The 15,835-nt window shown below is 41.3% G+C and overlaps 1 long non-coding RNA gene across 1 annotated transcript in view; it reads right to left on the minus strand.

The window, feature by feature from the left end:
- Positions 1–208: 208 nt before the first annotated feature.
- Positions 209–15,835, minus strand: part of LOC145416675 (uncharacterized) — a 35,368-nt gene continuing 19,741 nt past the window's right edge. The window contains exons 3-5 of the long non-coding RNA XR_013900315.1: positions 15,206–15,330; positions 13,964–14,012; positions 209–340 (exon numbers count right to left, since the gene is read on the minus strand). This is a non-coding gene — a long non-coding RNA (uncharacterized LOC145416675). The remainder of the gene's footprint in view (positions 341–13,963; positions 14,013–15,205; positions 15,331–15,835) is intronic.

Genomic DNA, 15,835 nt, shown 5'->3' on the forward strand with positions numbered 1-15,835 from the left:
TGTGTGTGTGTGTGTGTGTTTGTTTTGCGTCTGAATCCTACTCACTCCTCATGCATCTCACACTCATAACACACACTGTCACTCATTATATTAACAATAGATTTCTTGCGTCACCTTGCGAGGACAGCAACAGCAAAGACAAGACCATCAACAATAACATTGACTACCCATTATATACATATACTCCCAAAGAAAAATAAAAAGGCAAAAACTGTCCAGTGTTTATTGGTCAGAATATCAGGTTTGCTTTTCATTCCGTTGTCATCAGCTTCATTTATTCCATCCTCTGTCATCCTGCCTTGGTGTCGGAGAAGTTCAGCCATCCTGTGACACCTCATACCTGCAAATGGATCAGTACACTAGTGAGTCAATTAGCCTTATTCACCCACAGCATGCTATTTGTTTTTATTCCTGCTGTCTTGTGGTGATATTGTTCATGTAAGGAGAGACTTTCCACACTGGATCCGCGCGTTACAAGATGTCTTCCCAAGGCTAAATACACTAGTCTGATATCAAGAAGACTAATACAAATGTGACGTACTCTGGTAGGAGTTATTGGAAAAACTAATTTTATGTTGGAGGAGGCTGTCCTGGGTAAATGATGGTGAGATTGGCTACACTGTTAGATCAAAACTTTAACTGCCTCACCATGATGAAGTATTTAATAGTATATTGTTTTCCCCGAGACAATTTTGTTTAACTTAGATGAGATCTTTGGTGGTGAAGTGGATAACGAAGACTGTTTGTACCCACACCACTTCGCATTACCTCTTCTAAGATGAGTAAAATCGTGTGGAGCTAACAAGAATGAAATTTAAATGAAGTTATTTGGCTAAATGAACGGGAAAAAAACCCCAGAGACTGTGATGCTGAACCTGGTACTTAGAACTAAGTATGTCTGGAGTTTTTCGTGGATAGAAAATTCTTATCAACACTCTCTCACCTTGTATGTGCTTGTACCGTAGAGTACCATGGGACTGGTTGTGGTTATGATATTTCTCGCGGTCAAATTAGTTTCACTTACGCTGTTGAGAACATTGTTTATATGGATGTGTTTCGGGGCATTAACTCAAACTATCTTTTAAATCTCTTATTGCCTGTTAAGCAATTCACCACACGATATCAAATGAAACTACTAAGTTACTGGTATTTGTTCTCGGAGGGTGGCTTAGATCCTTGAGTTAGATGAGGAGAAGTACACTAATGAACAGGGTTCCAATGTATGTCTTGAATCAAGGTCATTTTGGATATGCACAAATTATAATAATATAAAGGATGCTTGTTCGATAGCTAATCACGAATCACTGTGAATATGGCTGAATACTAGACAAGGCAAAAAAATAAATGGTAATTCCTTCTACATCCTGGATATTTTTTCAGACTGACTGTTAATAATGTGTTTAGAGGTTGCGTACCTGACAGGGTGTTTTAAGATAAAACTACCACTTAACAATGGTGGGTGTAGGGTTGGAGGTGACAGTCAGGAAGGAGGCCATTCCATCCCCCGCTCCCATCCCCTCTTCCCATGGTATACAGGGGTAGCAAGTGAGAACCCCTTACGCAGGAGATAGTGATCGTTACTGTACCATGGAAGTGAATTTAAAAGTCACATATAAGTAGGTATGGATGATTCTTGTGAAATTCAATGCCCGACAACTGTGACTGTTGCAAACTCTGGTCTGTTAGGAAAATCATCCAGCCATTTAGTTTATATTTGTTATATCTCACTGTTATCAGCCTTCTGCGACTTTATGCCAATTCTTTCACAAATCACGTGAACACGATGTTAATACTGTTTCGCAGAGCACGAATATGTGCACGAGTATCTGCTGAAAGTGTGTGTATATATATACATAGAGAGAGAGAGAGAGAGAGAGAGAGAGAGAGAGAGAGAGAGAGGTGGTACTTTAGGATTTGCGTGAGGTGTAGACGTGTGTGAGATGTAGCAGCATGAGATATGGCAGTGTGACTTATGGCAGTATGACGTGTGGCAGTATGAGATGTGACAGTGTAAAGTAAGGTACAGTAACAAGTGACAGTGTGAGCTGCGGCTGACTGAGGTGAGTGTGTGTGTGTGTGTGTGTGTGTGTGTGTGTGTGTGTGTGTGTGTGTGTGTGTGTGTGTGTGTGTGTGTGTGTGTGTGTGTGTGTGTGTGCGACGCTGCAATGTGTGGCGTTGCAATGTGGTGTGCATCAGTGTGTAGTAGGGCATTTTGGGACATGTGAGATGTTCAACAGTGGGGTGTGATAGTGTGAGGTGTGGCTTTGTGAATTTTGGCAGTTTGTAATATTACATTGTGAGGTATGTCAATAATAGATGTGTGAGCAGTATTAGTGTAATTAGTGGCTGTATGAGGTGTAGCTGAATGAAGTGTGACGGTATTACCTTTATCAGTATTTGGAATGGTTATTTAGGGATATGAATTAGCGAAGTGCGGTAGAATGGGGTGTACATGGGGTGTGGCAGGGTAGGGTGTGCATGAGGGATGGCAGTATCAGGTTCCATGGTGATGGTTGCGTGTGAGGTGAGACAATGTAGGACCAGTGTGAAGTGTGTAAGTGGTTGGGTGTAGCAGTGTGAGTTAGGAAATGTGAGGCGTGGCAGTGTTAAGTAAGGTAGTGTGAAGTGTGGCGCTGTGAGATAAGGCAGCTTGAGGTGTGCTAGTGTGATGTAAAGCAGTGTGAGGCGTGACAGTGGGAGGTAGTGTGATAGAAGTGGTAGTGTGAGGTAAGTTAGTGTGAAGGGTGGCAGTGTGAGGTAAGGCAGTGTGAAGGGTGGCATTGTGAGGTGTGACAGTGCTTATTGTTAGTGTTAGGTGTGGCAGTATGAGGTAAGTTACTGTGAGGAAAAGCAGTATGAAAAATGGCAGTGTGAGGTACAGTAAAACAGTGAGCAGTGTGGCAGTGTGAGGTACAGTAAAACAGTGAGCAGTGTGGCAGTGTGAGATAAGGCAGTGAGATTAGATAGTGTGAGGTGTGATAGTGTGGCAGTGAGGTATGGCAGTGTGAGGAGTGGAAGAGTTAGGTATGGCAGTGTGAGGTGTGGCAGTACTGGGTGTGTGATATGTGGTAGGGTGAAGCGTGGTCGCGTATGGAGTGGCAGTGTGAGGTGTTCCAGTGTGAGGTATTACTGTGTGAAGCATGGCCGAGTGAGATGCGGTAGTGTGAGGTATGGCAGTGGGGTGTGGCAATGAGGGGTGTGGCCGTGTAAGGTGTTACGGTGTGAGGTATGGTAGTGTGAGATGTGACCGTAAGAAGTGAGGCACTACGAATTCTTACTGTGTAAGATGTGACATTATGAGGTATGGCATTGTGTGGTGTGGCATTGTGAAGTGTGACAGTGTGAGGTGTCGTGCAGTCAAGTGAAGCAATGCAAGGTGTGGTAGAGTGAGGTGTGCCAGTGTATAGTGTGTTAGTGTGACAGTGTGAAGTGTGGTGGACTAGCAGTGTAAGGTGTGCCAGTGTGAAGTGTGGTGGGGTGGCAGTGTGAGGCGTGGCAGTGTGAAGTGTGGTGGGGTGGCAGTGTGAGGTGTGGCAGTGTGAAGTGTGGTGGAGTGGCAGTGTGAAGTGTGGCAGTGTGAAGTGTGGTGGGGTGGCAGTGTGAGGTGTGGCAATGTGAAGTGTGGTGTGGTGGGGTGGCAGTGTGAGGTGTGGTAATGTTGTTGTTTAATCTCGGTCATCCTGACCAAGAAGACCTGTCGACAGCATAAAAGACACCGCACTTATGCGCTTGTCCAAGAGATTCCCTATATCACCCATGCTGTGTCTGCTGCTTAGTGTTGCATGTTGTGTCCATTACTTTTGCAGTGTTGTGTTGGCTTGTTTTACAAGCGAGACAAGCGCCGTCTGTGGTTCCATACCAGTCACATCTAAGCTAGTAACTTAAGAGGGCGGCTGATGTCCTGGTCTAAGCCTAGAAAGGTGAACTCGATCTTCTTCAAGGATACACCTGTTGAGTGGATGTCAGAAGAGGGAGGCTTGTAGTAAATTGTTCTGATCGAGGTGTCTTATTGCCCTGCACACTAGGGTACATAGATGTTACTTTACTATTAAAGTAGCAGTATCTGTAAATCGAATGTTGCTAAATATGGCTTTGGTTATATTTGTGTGGTGATGGTTTAATGTTTCTTATTGCATTTGGTGGCTGTGTCCTACAATGAGTGAGATGGAATGTGTGTGTGTTAACACAGGGTACCGCAGAGAACTGCGTGCATCTGTTATCAAGATATTCTCTGATATGGAGGATTTTAATTTCAAAATTTAAGTGAGCTATGAGAGGAACACTGGTGCTGCCACTGATAATATATAAAGTGTTGTTCTGAATGGTCTTCAAGGTGTTGTCTAGGTGTCAGATAGGATGGCAGCCCACCCTATCAGACACCCTTGGATGCATACGACATAACTGACCTGGTATACTTATTGTAGAGTAGGGAGCGTTTCTATTTGTTGTTGAAAGTATGTCCATGTATGTGCCCTAAGTGCATGTAGTTTGAGGTTTTATCTTCTCTTTATGTCTTGAATGTGGTCCCTGAAGGAATGTAGTGTCATATGTCATTCCAGAGATCTTAGTGAAGGAGTTATATGGCACAGGTACATCATTAGATATGACATTAAGGATGTATGCCTGCTCGTGGTAATCACAGGTGATGAGTATGGTGGTGGATTTGGCTGGAGCAATCGTCAGCCTGTTGTCCTTGAGCCAAGCCAGACGTGTTTTCAGGTAATCTTGTTGTAGTGACTAGGCTATGTCTGCAGCGTGGTGAATAGTTGTTATGGTAATATCATCCGTATATTAGGCAAGATTCTTGAGCGGTAGTGGTGTAAGAATATCATGCAAGGATAGAGTGACAGGTGAGTGAATGGACCTGGGAAACCTCATTAGGGGTCCTGGAATGTACCATATGGTACATAGTTGACAAACTAGTATTTGGAGCTGGTCTCCATTTCGTGTTGTATATTTTGGTGATTAGTTTGCAAGTGGCATGATTTCAAAGGCTGTTTTTGTAAGAAGTATACTTTGTGCCGGACCCATGGAGCTGACACTGTCAGGTGCATGCTGTGGGGTTGGTTTGTAAGCTATTAGTGGAGTCTGATGTTCTAAAACCGTCTTTTGACGAAACTAGGTCAATATGAATTGCGATTTTGTAAAGAATCGGGCGTTCAGTTATCCAATATGATAAATAATAGCAATATCTTGGCGCTTGTTTACGGATGAAGGTAAGATAAAAACAGCTCTCTATCTTCATAAAGCTAATAATTCTATCGTTAGAATCGACAGTCTTTTGTGTAGCAAATTCTGATATGAATTATATGTACAAATATAAAGTGACTGAAGCAGCAGTTCCCTCTTCATTGTTATATGCTTCGGAATCATGGTTAGGTAGCACCGCAGAAGGAATATATAGACAATATAATAGTTTAATTAAGTCCTGACGATGTAGATGTAACACGAGTACTAATTTATGCTTATTTGAATCAGGAGTCAGGCTAGTTCAGTTTGTAACTGCAAGGAAAAGAAGAGATTTTTTTGGATTCTAAATTGACTAATATTGATAGAAGAGCACTGTCACATAATATGTGGCTTGTGTCAAAGAGAAAGAACATCGGGATACAATTTTATGAAAAAAGCCCTAGAATTTGACCCATCAGGTAATCTTTTTGACCATGTAAAATGCCTTCTTACAAACAAACTGGACTCATCAAGTTAGTATAAAACAAGCAGATAAGAATTAAATCCATATTTAACAACACATATGGTGTACAACACGAAAGAGTATATGCCTGATTATATAAGTACAGTCTCATAAAACTTAGTGGGGGTCCTTGTGTGTTTGGGCCTGTAGTCCCCACTCCTTTCTGGACAGCTAATCTGTATACTGAGGAGCCAAGGCACACACCCACACACACGGCAGAACTGTGAAGCTGAATTAATAAAGAAAGGATTATGTTTGTTAATCATGTGTTATCGGTAGTCATAATTAGTTATATATTCAGTATTGTATGATAAGATGTAATGGTTAGAGCCACTTCACTGTCTAAGGTTTCATTTAGGAAATGGGCAGTGACGACAGTAGCGGAGGTCGAGATGCATTCGAATCGTTTCGAAAATTTTGTTCGTAGCCACATGAATAATGTTGTAAACCATTAAGACTAAACACACACAGTATCAACCATTAACGTTGTTTAGCATATCATCGTCATATATTCCTCCATATATCCAATGAAATCCAAATCTGAATGATAGGAAATAAAACATTCTAAGTAGGCCAAGACTAGAAACAATGAGCAGTGAGGCAGTTTGCGTCGGGCAAAGTAGTAATGGAACAGTCCCGAGTCTAAGGCAACCCTACAGAACGAAAAACATGAAGCAGGTAAGAAACTATTCACATAATAGCTACAGGAAACTATTGACCTACTTCAATAGTTTTCTACACTTATTAAGTAAATGGTTTCTTACCTGCTTCCTGTTTCTCCTTCAGTAATGTTGCCTTAAACTCGGGGCTGTTCCATTACTACTTTGGCCAACTCAGACTGCTTCACTGCTCATTTTTCCTAGTCTTGGTCTGTATAGAATGTTTTATTTCCTATCCTTCAGATTTAGTTTTCACTGGCTATATGGAGGAATATATGACGTAGATATGCTAAACGACGTTAATGGTTAATACCGTGTTCATTTAGCTCTTAATGGTTAAAAACATTATTCATGTGGATACGAAGCAAATTTTCGAAACTGCTCACTTCCTTAATGAAAACCTAGACATAGAAGGTGCTTTAACCTTCATATCTTATCATAAAACATTGAATTTGTAATTGATTATGACTACCTTTATACACATAATCATAATCCTTTCTTAATTTATTACATCAACTTCACAATTCTGCCGTGTGCATGGACGTGTGCTTTGTTATGTCGATATATAGACTCGCCGTCCAGAAAGTGGTGGAGACTGCACAGGCCCACACACATACACATGGACACCCACGAACTTTTATGAGTGACTGTACCTCATTTACAAGATTAGGACTGATGTCCCATGATTTAAGTATAGAGACTGGAAGATGGCGCCGAACCCCACCAGATCTGAAATTATGTATATTTGATATGAACAAGATTCAAGATGAAAGACGAGTTATTTGATTATACACTGTCTACCGATATACGGAACAGATTTACATCACTGGACTTCTCATCGTTAAGTAGTCTGCTTAATGAAAATGTACATACTATTAACATGTGTAGATATATTAATGAGTGATCAGGCAATACAAATAGTACTCTGAAAGAGTAACTCAAGATAAAGAGGAGACACTGTGCCCTCAAGATAATTGCTATTACTTATTTTAGGACAAATTTGGTTTAGTTTGCTTTGAACAGTATATATGTGTATATTTCATTCATTCATTCATTGCCAGACGCCATGTATCCCAAACGGGGTGGTCAAGGGCTTAGAGTTAATTGTTTTACAGGGAGGGGTACTAATCCTCCACCAACCCCACATGACACGTATGGATGAATATTGCGAGGATTCGAACCAGCGTTTGCAACTGCGTGAGTACAGCAGCTTACCAATTGAGCCATTTAGGCACCCAGGATTCGAACCAGCGCTTGCAACTGCGTGAGTACAGCAGCTTACCAAGTAAGCTATTTAGGCAGTTGGCCGCACTCCCGCGTTCCCTGAACTTCACCCATAGTCAGCGATGTGGCACCACTGTATTTATTTGGATCTTTGGACACGTAGCAATATGAAGTGCTGGGACCTCGTAATAGTGACCTGGCACGGACATTGAGTAATGGAATTTTCCTCTCAGCATCTGTGCATTATCGAACCTATGTATCAGTTGAATAGCGATAAACATTAGGATATAACTGGACCCTGTATCGGGTGTATAGTTTGGTAAGGAGGAGGTATGGCTAGGGGTGGGGTGAAAGGAGGAGGAGGGAGGGATAGGCTCTCTCACTCTGAGTAGCTTGGCAAAGGGTTTCGGAGAAAAGGTTCACCAGCAACTATAGTATGAATCTGGTTATGTAATAAACCAACAAATAAACCACCACAAATGTAAGAGTTGCACATCACTTCATTGGAATCAACTAAAAATGGAGAATAACCACGTAAACATATCCTGCTGTGTTATTGCAAAATTCAGGTGGTGCACAAAAGGTGCTGACCAAGATGAATATACTGCCACAGCATAAGTCATATGTATGGTGTTCCTGGTAGACATAACAGGGAGCAGCATTGTGGCAACATGCTGTCACCTATGAAGGTATTCTGTTAGGTATGCACACAGTGCATCTACGATGTAGGCATACTAACGTGTTTATAAAACTGCACAAGTTTTTATTTATGAACGTGTCTACATTCCGCATAATAACATCTGGAATAGTTGGTTTTCAGTAGTCATTTTCATTGTTATTGACTAAAATAGTGTAACTGTGGTGACGGGTCAATCCAAGTGGCCTCATGAATCAGCCTCCACCTCCCCCGCACCAACCATACGCCACATCACATGATAAACCTAACACTTAGCAAGCTGAGGTCTGCTGTGTTTTACGTATGACTATGTAGCATTCATGGCCAAGTAATACATATATTATTTACCTCTCCATACAAAGGTGAAAGCATGCTGTGTGTGTGTGCCCCTAACCATATGAATGTTTGTCGTCTCGCTCGTTTCCTGAAAGTACTGGGTTCCAGCTTACGACTCAGCATACGATTCAGCAAGAAACAGGAAAGCCCGACCCTCCTCTGTCCATTCCCTCCCCTCCCCCACTAGCCACACTTCCTCCCCACCAAACTAGACACCCGATACAGGGTCCAGTTATATCCTAATCCTTATCACTATTTAATTGATACATAGGTTCGACAATGCACAGACGCCGAGAGGATAATTCCGTTACTCACTGTCTGTGCTAATTCGCTATTGCGAGGTCCCAGCTCTTCATACTGCTGCGGTACGTGTCCAAAGATCCAAACAAATACAATGGTGCCACATCGCTGATTATGGGTGAAGTTCAGAGAACTCAGGAGTGCGGCCAACTGTACGTGTGATTGAAAGTATGTCTGTATATATGCATGGAAGTGTGTGTGTGTGTGTGTGTGTGTGTGTGTATGTATGTATATATATATGTTTGTATATATATGTTTTTATGGGTAGCTGTATATATATATATATATATATATATATATATATATATATATATATCTGGCCTTAATGACCAGGGGCTTTGCCCCAATGGTCGATAGGCAAAAAAAAAAAAAAAAAAAAAAAAACTTTGCCTGCCATTCGCTCACCTGCCTCCCTGCCGACCAACTACCAGCCTTCATGGGGTCTATCGATCTGATCTTCAACAAGTTCACCTACGACGAAGCTGCCAAGGCCCTAGCCCTTTACACTCACATCAAATCTAACAATATTCAGCTGAGTTTGTACCACCTGCTATTACTCAGGAGATGATGGAGGAGGAGGCAACAACGCAACTTCTGTGGATTCGCGCCAAATTCGAGTGGGTCGCACGCAAGTGGAGTGCGTCACGTGTGGACTTTGTGTGTTTTTGTGTGCAAGTTGACCGCAATTTGGAAGGTATTCGTCCTACCATATAGTTAAAAGGATACTTACACGAATAACTGGATTCGGTTCGTGTGGTACAGTAGTCTGTTGCAGTTCGAGTGCTAATTGTGTGATTTGTGTGCACGTTGAGTGCAACTTGGACGGAATTCATCCTACGGGGAATGCTTAATCGATTAATCAGGTTCAGTTCGGTTTCCAGACTGGCCTAAGTCATGTGCTATTTGTGTGATTCATGTGCAAGTTGTGTGCCATTCGAACGACATTCGTCCTGAATGTGGCCGGGGTTAAGACTCACGAATAATCGGCTTCAGTTCGTTTAGTGTTCTGATGTACTTCGAGTGATATTTGTATGACTCATGTTCATTTCGGTGAAGTTAAACTGGCCGAAATGAGCCGAATCACACGAACGTCAGACGGACGTTACATGAATCCAGGACAAAAAAATTTAACGCTTTTTTTTTTTTTTTTCCACGAACGTTCGGCTCAAAAATTAGGAGCCTCTTATTTCTTTGCCGATCTTGGCCGGGTCCCAGACACCCATCCGACCCACCCATGACTCTCCCGTGTCAAGAGACGAATATAGGCGAATTTGGGGCGAACCGTAAAAAATTTGATTTTTGCAAGTCATCCTGATTCGTGGCAGTTAGTATTGTCGTGTGACACGGGCTTAAGAAATGACCTTCCTGACACGACCCGGACCGGCATGACACAACTCGGGCCTGCCTGTCACGACATGGCCTGACCGTAATGGTTTTCAGAGGCTAATAACTTTTATACATTGTGAGATAGAGAAGAGATTCTCCCAGCAGGTAGCAGATACATTCAGTTAATTTTGTTTTTAGCTATATATTTACTCATGAAACCAAAGAAACCCTTGGAATCTCAGCTTCCTAAGAGAATATACGAAGGGCTTTAGTTGGCATGCTCCACTATAAAATCAACTTTAAAAAGATTTTCTGTTGTATCACAGTTTTCTTGCATAAATTCCAACAATTAAATGTCGGATATTGCGGTCAGAATTTTACATGAACGTTTTTTTCTATGTTTAGGGGTTGAAATCAGCAAGGGTAATCGTCCCATTTGTGTGTTTTATCATTTAATCAATAGCCAAGCGTTTACTTGCGCAGTTAGTTGACAAGGCAAGTCGGAAGCAGAGAACTGAACATTGTGCATGTGATAAATGCTACGGCGCCTCGCTATATGCTCATCCAGAATGAAAACGTGTGAGAGAGAGAGAGAGAGAGAGAGAGAGAGAGAGAGAGAGAGAGAGAGAGAGAAAGTAAATATTCTAGCTCAGTTAGTTTTCTGCTATCGCTCAATTACCTCACCAGCAATGTTGAAAGTTTATACCAAGATGAAATTATGATGATAGGTATATGAACAAATTCACGGTCGCTCAACAGTGCTCACAAAGCGTACGTTACTGGTTAATTCTCTCCGACAAGGAGAATATGATTTCACCCTTGTTTGTTTGTTTGTTTGTCTGTTGTCAGGATTACACAAAAATTAAAAGAGAGATCTCGACCAAATTTGGTGGGTAGATAGCCCATGTCCCATGGAACAATCGATTAACTTATGGCATCGATTCGGATCGTATTACAGATTCTGGATCCGGAAAACAATTTTTCCGAAACCCTAATCAGTCATTAGTATGCCTAACCCATTATGAAGACTGGTTTGGAATTTACGTTGCCCTTGTCAGAGAGATGCGCTCCACTGAGTGCCTCTCTAGTTCGTGTTTATGACCGTTTGGTGCGGTGGTGTTTATGACCATGTGAACTGGTGATGCTTATGACTACAAGGTAATGTGTTGCTTATTAAATGATGGGGTTCTAATTATGAATGTGTAGTACTGCAGAGTTTATGACAATGTACTGTGTTATAATGGTGTTTATGTTAACGTGCTGAATTGTACTGGTTTTTGACCATGTGATGCACAGTAGTAATGTGTATGACATCGAGTTGTGGTGGTGTGCATCTCTCTGGAACTCTATATCAGTATCTATGTCTATTTGTCTATCTGTTTATCTATGTTTATATATATATATATATATATATATATATATATATATATATATATATATATATATATATATATATATCACTACAGTACTATTAACATCACCCTCAAGCGTCAGCACCTCGAAAAATGTACTAAAATAAATGATGGTGAAAATGACCCACGTAGACTCATGTTTCTGGAAGCGCTTTACGTTTCCGAACCGAAGCCTACAATCAATTAATAAGTGGAAGGTTTGCAAATCTTTCCAACAAGCTAAAAAGCACAAACTTTGGTGGGCTAACACATTCCACCAGTGAGATAACCACACACTCATCGCGTGTTCTTGGCCAACCGATCACGTGATAGCACCTGTCGGCATCCTCTATATAATGAGGTCTCGCTCCACCCATCATATTGGTTTGAAGATGTTCCCAGGAACTAAGGAAACATCATCAAGTGCACTAACATTTGGACAGCTATTAAGAAGTGTGAATGAAAATCAACATAGCTTAGCCCAACGCATCGAAAGCACTGAACAGAAAAATAATCCAGAAACAGAAGTTGCATTCAACCTCATTTGTTTGCTAGAAATATATATATATATATATATATATATATATATATATATATATATATATATATATATATGTATGTATGTAATTGTAAATGTGTATAAAGGGAAGGGTGATGCCCTGGAAAGAGGAATTATAGAGGTATAAAGCTTTTAGATCAGATAATGAAGGTAATGGAGAGAGTTTTAGAAAGTATGATTAGAGAAAGAGTGAATATTGATGAGATGCAGTTTGGGTTTAAGGTAGGGGGACCACTGATGCTATATTCATTGTTCGACAGCTTCAGGAAAAATATATTGGTAGGAGAAGGGATCTTTATTTTGTTTTTGTTGATTTGAAAAAGGCCTTTGACAGAGTCCCTCGACGTGGTGAAGTGGGCAATGAGAAAGTTTGGCTTGGAGGAGTGGCTGGTTAGGGTGGTTATGGCTATGTATGTGGGTGCTCACACCCAGGTAAGAGTGAATGGAGATTTGAGTGATGAGTTTTCCGTGAATGTTGGTGTGCATCAGGGGTCAGTCTTGAGTCCCATGTTGTTTATCATGGTATTTGAAGCCCTTTCACGTGACTTTAGAAACGGACTCCCGTGGGAGTTGTTTGCTGATGATTTGGTGTTGATTGCAGAGAACGAAAGGGAGGCGGAGGAAAGGTTTAGGAAGTGGAGAGATGGTATGGGGCACAAGGGTTTAAGGGTAAATACAGATAAAACAAAAGTGATGATATCTAGGTTGGTGGCGGTACTGTCAAAGACGAGAGAGAGCGGCCATGTGCAGTTTGCCACAAGGGCGTGGGAAGTAATTCCATCTTGTGCGGTGTGTGTGATAAATGGGTGCATAAGTGATGTAGTGGTATCAGAGGTAGACTGCGAGATAATGCTCATTTTATGTGTACGGCGTGTCGGGGTGAGCAGGTGGAGATTGTCAGACGTGAAAGGATTGAACTTGCTGGTGAATCTCTTCAGTGTGTGGAAGAGTTTTGTTATTTGGGAGACATGTTGTGTGCTGGAGGTGGGGCTGGAGTTAGCTCTATGGCTAGGGTGAGAAGTGGTTGGAATTCAGGGAGCTCTTGTCTCTCCTGACATTGAGAGGACTCTCCCTACGTGCTAAGGGGTCTTTGTATGCAGCATGTGTTAGGAGTGTAATGCTGTATGGTAGTGAGACCTGGGCAGTGAAGGAGGAAGATATTCGCCGGCTCAGACGTACAGAGATGACAATGATTAGGTGGATGTGCAGTGCATCCCTGCGTCCAAGGCCTGGAGGGGCTGGGTTTACGATGGAAGAGTTGAGAGGTAGGATGGGACTGGAGTGTATTGGTGGTGTGATGAGGAGAGGTAGATTGAGATGGTTTGGACATGTGGAGAGGATGAGGGATGATAATTGGGTGAGGAAGGTGAGAAGTGTTAATATTGGGGGTGGGGTTATGAGGGGTAGACCAAGAAAGACATGGGACGAGGTCATTAAGTGTGACCTCAGGGTTAAGGGACTGAGCAGGGAGGCTGCAATGGATCGTGCAGCATGAAGAGCCGCCATTAGGTGACCAAGGCCGACACATGCAAGCAAGTTGGAGCCTTTAATAACGGAAACGAAAACGATATATATATATATATATATATATATATATATATATATATATATATATATATATATATATATATATATATATATGTGTGTGTGTGTGTGTGTGTGTATATGGTAGCTCGAGAAGTCAGAATGAAATTGCATTTGGAAAGAAGGGAGGGAGGGCGCGATCCTCAAAACATGAGAACCATTGCACTAGTATTTCAAGCTTTAAAATCTGCCAAAGCTTAACAGTTGGCTACTTACCCGAGTATTTGACCATGTAGTCCAATATCCCGAAAGGTTCATTCAGTCACTAATTATATGTGGCCATTGAAGACAGGTCCGTGGGAGAGAGACGCAATTAAGCAGTATTAGTGTTGGGATAAACAGTAATGGTATATGCATAAAGCTATACACATCATCATTATCATATTTCTATTATTATTATTATTATTAATATTATTATTATTATTATTATTATTTCTATTATTATTATTATATTTTGGCTAATACTTCACCATTATAAGAATCAGTGTGAAATCTTTAGCAGTCATTATCATCATATCAACGCAGTCTTCGTAATCATTCTAATCCTACTTCGACTAACATGTAGGTGGAGTGGAAAATGTGCAGCAGTGGTTGCTGTAGATCACAATATCGTACTTAGTCTTCCTCTCCTCTTTCCATTAGCATAGTTTTCATAAACATACATTCAATCAGTCTAACTCTTCCATACGCCCTCATCCTCCCATTAGCACACTCTTCATACACATTCATTCAATCAATGTACTTCTTCCATACGCACTCATTTATCATTCCACGTCTTCCATACACAATCAATCAACATTCCAACTTGTCCATGCACTCTCCCTTTGTCACTCCACCTTTTCTATACTCACTTATTTGAACATTCCGCCTCTTCCATACACACTCATTCATTCCACGTCTTCGACTCCTCAGTAGATAATTATTTCATCTCATTACACCTCTTCTGTTGGAAGGAAGGAGTAATGAAGAACTGGCACCAAGCCATAATATGACTACATGGCACTAAGGCTGCCGTTGAAGTGGCCTTGGCGAGCAAGTGGTGTATGGGAGAAAGAGTCGGTGTCAATGGGAAGTCCTCAAACAGTTCACGTCATGGAATCAAATGTCTAACCTGAAAGGAGTAGAAGAAAAATAAAGACCAGAAACATCAAGAGAGGTAGGACAAAGTGAAGAAGAGGACAGTAAGAGGGGAAGGATGGGAGACAAGAGGCCCTTTTAGTCGCCTCTTACGACAAGCAGGGATACTGTGGAAGTATTCCTCCCCCCTCAATAAGGAGTCACCTCTTCCGTAGACACTCATTCCATCATGCCAAGTTTTCTGAACATACTCGTTTGATCACTCCACCTCACCCATACACACTCCTTTCATCATTAATCTCCTTTCTCAGTCGTCTACCAATTCTTCCATCATCTTATTTATCCCCTATTTGCACTCATCCCCCTTCTGTCTCTTCTCACCGTAACGGCAGACGGGACAGCACGAGCAGGGCGGTCGGTAAGTGGATTGTGATAGTGGGCAGACAACATGGAGGCAGTGGATGTCCCTGCAGTCAGGTAACCCCAAACACGGAAGTTCCGGAAACCTGCGAGAAAAAGGAGAGAGCATGGGAGATGTAATTATCACCTTTCTGGAAGATTGTTTTTCACTTTTTATTTACTTTATTCTGAGCTAATAATAATTGTTGACACGATATTTATTCTTTTTCCCCAGATATTTTCAGTTTCTTGCAAAATATATCAATCATTTTGCAAGCCCCTTTTTACAAAATATTTTTACCTTTTGCATGATATTTTTACCGTGAAGCAGCAAGATATTTTTGTCCTCTGACATTATTTTAAAGATGTGAACTGTTTTTACAAGATTTTTTTTTTTTTTTTAAATCCAAAATGTTTTTACTCTTTTGCAAGCTATATTCCCCTCGTTTCAAGACATTGCCTCCTTTTCCAATATAATCTTTTCCCTTTACATTTTTTTGTTTTTTTTTTTCTTTTCACGTGATATTCTTACATTTTTGCAATAACCTGTACCTTGAATAAAGGGCAGGTTAGAAAGAGTCTTGGGTGAATAGACCAGCAAAAATATAAGAA

The sequence above is a fragment of the Coenobita brevimanus genome, chromosome 107 (genome assembly GCF_032717465.1).
Source record: "Coenobita brevimanus isolate Jiangsu-jjx chromosome 107, ASM3271746v2, whole genome shotgun sequence".
Taxonomy (NCBI): domain Eukaryota; kingdom Metazoa; phylum Arthropoda; class Malacostraca; order Decapoda; family Coenobitidae; genus Coenobita; species Coenobita brevimanus.